Source organism: Acomys russatus, chromosome 18 (assembly GCF_903995435.1).
Source record: "Acomys russatus chromosome 18, mAcoRus1.1, whole genome shotgun sequence".
In the NCBI taxonomy this organism is placed as follows: domain Eukaryota; kingdom Metazoa; phylum Chordata; class Mammalia; order Rodentia; family Muridae; genus Acomys; species Acomys russatus.
Window position 1 is genome coordinate 63,178,896 of NC_067154.1, and position 8,062 is coordinate 63,186,957.

Consider the following 8,062-nt stretch of genomic DNA (forward strand, 5'->3'; position numbering starts at 1 on the left):
AGAGAGAGGAACACTCCTTCATTGCTGGTGGGAATGCAAACTAGTACAACCACTTTGGAAAGCTATCTGGCGCTTTCTCAGAAAAATGGGAATAGGGCTTCCTCAAGACCCAGCTATCCCACTCCTTGGAATATACCCAGAAAATGGCCTACTACATAACAGGGACACATGCTCAACCATGTTCATAGCTGCTCTATACATAGTAGCCAGAACATGGAAACAGCCTAAGTGTCCCTCAGTAGAAGAATGGACTAAGAAACTGTGGTATATTTACACGATGGAATACTACTCAGCTATTAAAAACAAGGAATTCCCGAAATTTGTGGACAAATGGATTGATCTAGAAATTATCATAATGAGTGAGTTCACCCAGAAGCAAAAAGAGACAAACGGTATATACTCACTTATATCAAAACACTAGTCCAAGGGATATGTACCATGAAAAACTTTACTTACCAAGAAAGTGGGTCAGAGGAGAGGATATCCGATTGAGACTTTAGGCAAGAGTAGCATGGAAGAAAGAGGAAATTGTAGGACCCACAGGGTCCTGGAAACCTACAAGAAGAACTTTATGACAGGCAGATCTGGATCCCGGGGTCCTCCTCAAACTAAGGTACCAGCCAAGGAGAATATAGGCAGTAAGCTTCGAACCCCTACCAAGACCTAGCCGACGAACATGATACTCTCCACCGTTGAGTGGAGAGTGAGATCTGACTCTCACACGAACTCTGGTGCCCCTTTTCTGCCCATGTCCCCCAGATGGGGAGACCTGGTGGCACTCAGAGGAAGGACAGCTAGTTACCAAGAAGAGACTTGATATTCTGAGAGCATATACAGGGGGAGGAGGTCTCCCTAGGTCACGGACATAGGGGAGGGGAGAAGGGGAGAAATGGGAGGGAGGGAAGAATGGGAGGAAACAGGGGAAGGGCTAACAATCGAGATGTAATATGAATAAATTAATAAAAAAATCTAAAAAAAAATGGCATCATGAAATTTGCAGGATATGGATGGAACTAGAAAAATAATCCTGCGTAACGCAACCCAGTCCCAGAAATGAAGTCACTTACAAGTGAGCGTTATCTGTTAAGTAAAGGATAATCATGCCACTATCCACAGACCCAGAGAGGCTAAGTCATAAGGAGGTCTCAAGAGGGTGGGGCACATGGATCTCTCTGGGAAGGAGTAAGAATAGATTTCACAGGTGACTTGGGGTGGTTGGGCATGGCAACAGGAGGAATCAGGATGGAGGCTGAAGACCAAGGGTACTGGTAGAGATGACTGGCATTTGAGGGCATTTTAGGAGTGATGTAAAAACCTAGTGCAGTCGAAATTCCCAGGAATATGAGGGTGGTCCTAGTAAACTCTCCTAGTAATGGGGGAGACTGAGCCTAAATTGGCCATCTTCTGTAATCAGGCAAAGTTTGCAGTGGTTGGACTAGGACATCAACCCAGCCACAAGACCTTTGATCTACAGTCTGTCCTGCCTCTATTACAATCAGTATTCATCCTTTTAATAAAATTATGAATATGCCATTGCCACTCTTGTTTAATTGAATGATAGACATGGTGTCGCATTGATAAAAGGGTGGCCTGCTCAGCAAAATATTTTTGTGGGCTGGTCAGCAGAAATCTTTGATCTAAGTGGCTATCCCATAGCCTACTGGAATCCAACCATCAATGAACAGTAAATATAGCAAAACTTATATGGGTGCCAATGCAAAAGCTGTTGCTGATGTAAGCATCTTTGAGTTGTTGCATCAATGGGGTAATTTGGGAAAATTCCCTATAAATAACATACTGTGGTAAAGGAATATTTGATATATTTTTGGATTGAGCACCTCCTAGTTTAAGTTTTATGTGGAGAAAGTGACATCCTTTTAATAGAATTATGACAGTACTCCCCAGGGGTTCTTGTGAGGACCAATGAAGTGAGGCCTGAATGTCAGTTCACTCAATGCATCTGTTACCCAGGAGCCTTGTGCAGAAAGAACATAATGTGCACTATCAGGCATGGGGTGTGGGTGTAGGCTGCTTCCCAGGATTTAAGAGTGGTGCTCACCAGAGCATGCAGATGCACCTGCCTCACCCCATCCCTGTCTGTGGAGTTTTCTAAACCAGGTGTTGGGAAGTCATGCTGCCTTGTTTTAATTTCTTATTTTATTTCTTGGTTCACTTAGCAGCCTTGTGCATTTAAGCTGTGGTGTACATGGTTCTTATTAAATGCCTTATGACTTTTCTCTTGCTACAACTTGTACATTTCTGTTAGATTTTAGCATTTGTTTATGAATTAGGAAACCTCGGTGCGATATATGCTGATACACTATATGATGGCTTTGGTGAGTTGAATATGATAAACATAAGAAAAAACAACATTTTTATGATTCGAATACTTGTATGTTCTTGTAATGGAACATTCCCAAAGTCTTGTGAGATTATTAATTATTTTCATAAATTTTATAAATATTTCTCCAGTATTCTATTGTTAGTGATTATCAAAGTGAAATGAAGTCAGACTGTACTTGGAGGCTGAGGCTGAGGCAGGAGGATAACAACTTTGATGTCTCCCTGGTCCACATAGCAGACCCTTTTTCAAAACAAAACAAAAAAAAAAAGATCAATGAATTTTATCAGAATTTCCCTTGTGAATTTTTTCACATTACCATCTTCATAAACTTATATTTCTTTTTGTTCCAGCTAGAACTTAGGTACCAAATAAAGAATTAATGGATTTAATTTTAGTTTTTTGAAATGAGTGAAGATTATTTCTCTTACATTTGAAAAATGCTTGACAAAATATTCAGCTTTACACTAAAATGGATTGAATTTTGAATGAAAGTTCTTATTTGGGGCAATCATTTCTTTGGTGTGATATAAATGTCTACTCTTGGATAAAATCCATTACGTCTAACTATTCCTTATAAAACATGCCAAATAGTTGAGAAAAAGTCCATCTGCCAACTTCCATTATTAAAGTCCTTTTCTATTTTTCGAAAATTAATTTTTAGGACCATTTTATGTTGTCCAAAATGTAGCACATGAAGATTTTGAGTGGCATTCCATTAAGCTTTGGTGTTATTGTGTGAGCAGCTGACATCTTTGTGATATTTCGTCTTTCTATCCAGGAGTATGGCACAGCCTTTTTCACTGATGCCTAATTTGATGGTTTGCACTAAATTTATGGATTTTTTCTCTGAAATAGCTTTTGTGCCTTTCATGCAGAGGCCATTCTTAAGAATCTTAGATACTGGATAATATTGGCTTTATGAATATTCCCATTATTTATGTCCAAGTTCACTATTGCTATAAGCAATCACTATCTTATATATACTTGTATTTTTGGAATTTCATCAATCCTATTAATATTTAATTCATTTTGCATTATGTCATTATTTTGACAAGATTAATGTGATGCACAAAAGAAGAATTAGTTGCTCATTTTGAGTGGTTCCAATTATAGTTCATATAAAAAGGCATTCCACATCACATTTTCCAGAGACTTCCAAGCACTCAGGGGTATGGAATTATTAACAGAAGCTATACTACCATCTTCTTGCCTAGTATAAATTAACTCCACAGAGGAGTACCAGAGAGGATGTTTTAGTGAACTGTTTTCACATAAGAAATTGCTGTAAGATTTCAGTTCTCTAACCTAAAAAAGTTATCAGAGCTAAGCTGAACTTTGGACAAAACAGTTTTCAATTTATTTTGTGTTAGTTTCTTAGGGACAGCCATTAAGGGCCATTTTGTTAATTTTTTGTGTCCCTAGAACTTAAAATAAGATTAGCAAATGGTAGTACCTAGGAAATATTTTATAGCTGTTGAATAAACAGAAATGGAGAAATACATTCATCTGTGAAAAAAAAAGGAAACTGATATCAAAGCAAACAGATCTGAAGGCCTTAGAATTAGCCTTATCCAATTTTCTCTATGAGCAGATACTAGTAATGTCTACTCTTCCTTTGAGTATGCTCTCTTAATCTTGGCCATATGCTTGACATGAGGGCCAATCACACACTCCATCCCCATGTCTAGTAATTGCCTAGACAAAGGCATGGACAGCTTCCTGACCAACAAGTCTTATAAACAAGGTTGTCTCAGTTTGAACTTGACATAGGACAAGCCAATATTATGAGGGTTATGGAACAAAAGCAAAGGAACTTGTAGCTTCAAGATGCCATTAGTGAGTTTCTGAAATAACCTTAAATATCCCAACCTGGAGACTTAGTGCACTGTGCACTGGTGTTCATATGGTCTGTTATTAGGGTTCCAGTTACTAACAGTGGGATGCACACCCTGAGTACATTGCTGCAGATGAGTTTTAGAAATGCATGTTAACCTAATTAAAATAAATGCTCTGGTACACTATGTAAAGTAATCTTTAAAAGTTATTTTTAAAGGGATTCTCTTTCTAAAGAAAGGGTAGCCTTGGCTGTCTCGGACTCTTTTTGTAGACCAGGCTGACCTTGAACTCAGAGATCTACCTGTCTCTGCCTCCCTGAGTGCTGGGGATTATTGGCATGCATCACCATGCCTGGCTGTGTAAAATAATTTTATATGCTTTATATTTTTTTAGAATAACATGTAGTAGACGAATACACTGGATTGTAGGATCTTAGCTTGCCAAGTGTGACATACACGTGACATCTTGAGGAAGAACAAATAGTTCAATGTATTTGGATATGAGAGGAAAGAAAGAGATGAAGTGGAGCAGGTGTATGCAGATTATGTGAGTGGCTGTAGATGATTAAAATAAGCTTTTCAGCAATGGAGTGCAATAACCCACTCTTGCTTTAGTGATTGCTCTGGCCTAGGTGCTAGCTAAGGTGAGAAAACAAGGGCAGATCCAAGGAAGCCTTTTGTAGTCCTGACAAATGAAAACGTTGATGTGGACTGGAGTGACAACAAGAGAAATGGTAGAATATATTCCAATGGTGAATTTTGTTTAAAGGAGCTGCCAGGATTTGCTGATAGATAGGGTGTGGTCTGTGAGAAAAAATAGTAGAGACAAAATGTATCATAAAAGAAGATAAGAAAGCAGAACGTTTGAATGGCCAGCTCAGAGTCTTTGTAGATTTCTTAAGAAATATGGCTTGTGTTTTTTCTACACAGTTCTTTAACTCTAGTAATCTGAATGGCAATTGTGTGACAGGTTTTGTGATACACAGCCAGTTTATAGGTAGAGCCAAGTAAAAACTGAAACTAAACACAAACTATTGAAGAGTACAAGCAATTGAGAAGAAACTTCTGGAAAATACAGAAACTATTCACCTCAGATACTATTTCATGTTAACATTTTTCGATAGGAAAACCTGGCTTATTTATTCAGCACTGTCTCTTAGTAATTATTTATAAATACATATTTTATTTAGATTTTTAACCCCTTGAAGAAACTTAACCTTATAATCATATTAATTTATATTGTTAAATCTTATTTATTTTATCTAGAAAGCTGTCCAATCAGTGTTTACTTAATAAATTAAGTAAACATCAACCAGTTCACAAATTCAGTGTCTTAAGATTTAAGCACTTTGTGTGAAAATTATGTCCTCTTGAGACAATGAACATTTTTAGTGAGACAGACAAATATTTTTATATGGGGAACTGGAAAATTTCCATTTCCAGGCCAAAACTCAGTTTCAAAACACAGCTATGATAATGTCTAATTAGTAAACCACCAGGAGACTAAGGGTTCCAATTGTGTGAAAATAAAATGGAAGACATTGTTGAATAAGAAAGTCCTCATTAGTCTTCAAAACATTCTCACATTGAAAGGTTGACAAAAGTCTTAGAACACTGTATTGACTTCCAGGAAATACCCTGAATTAGCCAGAAATATTATTGTCTTTTTTGACCAAAATATTTCGTGGAAAACAATTTTTATAAGGTGCTTTATCTATAAATTTTTATGGTGGTGTATAACAAAATAAAAATTATATGCATGATTTGTTTTTTGTTTGTTTTATAATGTCAAAAATGTAATGCAGTGACATCTACATAACTACATTTTTGGAGACAGGCACTGGTTTTCTTATCTGATATGCTCTCATAGTTTAGAATCCCTAGGATCAGACCCAGAGAAAAATGTTTATGCTCATCTTTGCAATTAACATTACAATATATTGCATTTCCAAAAATGACCAACATAGAAGCAGATGATAAACAACTGTGCAATTTCAATGGCACAAGATTCTCAGAGAGCAGGTTTAAGACAACGTATCAGGGGATTTTACATTATAATTTACTTATGGAGTTCTGTCAGCCTCAGACAAGGGCTTCATCAAACAGCTCCTGCTTAGCGTCTCATGAGGGTGAGTGAGGAGGGAAGGAAAAGATGTAAGAAGAGAAGCAGCAGCCAGGCTGCCACAGGGGCCCCATAGGGTTAAGGACAGTGACCTGGAGATTTTCAGGAACTGTTTTTTTTAAAGTATATCAAGGACCCTTGATTAATCTACACCAAGGGAAACTATGAATATTAAGAAACTGTAGTTGGGCTACCTGGATGTCTGCCCGCTGTGGGACATGCCTTCAAGATGGGAGAAATCGTAGCCAACAGCAAGAAAGCAATAGATGAGATGTAGGGAAGACATTGAACTTAATTTGGTCTTTATGCGGAAGGCTTAATTATGAGAAGTGATGCCATTTGGAACAGATTAAAAAGTAGGGTTTTACAGGACACACACACATACACACACACACACACACACACACACACACACACAGACAAGCACACATGCACGCAGTGCACGCACGCACACACAAATGGTTGGGATAGAATGAAAAGTACTGAAGTGTTGTTTGGAATAGATCCATGGGAAAGGGGAAAGGAGAAAGACAGAACGGGAGGGGACTGCACCACCCTCTTAAGCTGGCTTTGCCTCTCTGTGAGCCTCATAGGAAGCTCTTTAATTAAGATTTTACATCTAGACTCTGTGTCAAGCAGAGGATGCTGGATCTTATCCAGTGACTTTTAGGCCACCTGGAAAATGACCATGACTTGAAAGCTAAGGCAGTGTCTGCAGAGCACAGAAGCTATTTACATTTACACTTTCTTCTTGACTGGTTCACAAGTGCTTTCTTGAAGGTGAATCTAAGTAATATGGTTCCCTCAATGCACACACGAACAAAAGCAATATCGAACTTATAAAGGCATGGGAGCCAACGTCAGTGATAACAGGAATAGAACAGGAATCACCTTTGTGATCCTGAGAAACGTCACAGATGGTGAGAAACATTTTTTAGGTTTGTGGCAATTTTTCTTTGGATCTGAACACCTGGGCTTGTTCCTGATAACAGCTTTGGATAGGTGCCAACTTTAAAGGTTTAAGTAGTTTTAAAATGAAACAACTGATTTATTTCACTCAGACACATGTTGCCAAAGGAGAGGAATGGAGCAGATGCTCAAGTTTAACTAAAGGAAATAGCCAGAAAAAAGAGACAGAGGAAGAGAAAGAAGTAACTGAAATGGAAAATGACCAGGTATGGAATGCAATTTTCCTTTATTAGTGGACCTAGAGTCAATTCTGTTCCAACAAAATCAATCGACTTTACACATAAATGACTTCTTTGTGACTTGCTAGATCGCTACCATCATTTTTTGTTTTTTGGATTACTTATCTCTTTTATTAAGTATTATATCTTGACCATATGAAGTTATTGTCAGGGCTGAATAACATAAAACTGTAGCATCTTTTGGTTCTGAGAGGCAGTTATTCTGTTCACATTTTAAACAAAGCTGAAGCCTGATCAATGCAACCAAGAGCACCCTGCACTCAGAATTGATAAGGACATATGGTTACGTGAAGGAACCAAAGCATGGACTGTGAACCTGCAGTAAGATCAAGAGATGGGCAGACAGTCTCAGCCGCAGGAGCGCAGTGGATCTGGAGTTGGGAAGAGGAATACATACCTGACCACTTCAGCTAGAGTTTGGAAGGCAAACATAATTCACAGTAGCAGCGTGCTAGGCATCTGCATCCAGAACTGTCCATCGACACACACAGACAAGCAGCTTAGCTCCAAGGGGTTTGATTTCTTTCATAGATGATTTCAAGAAGAACTGAGT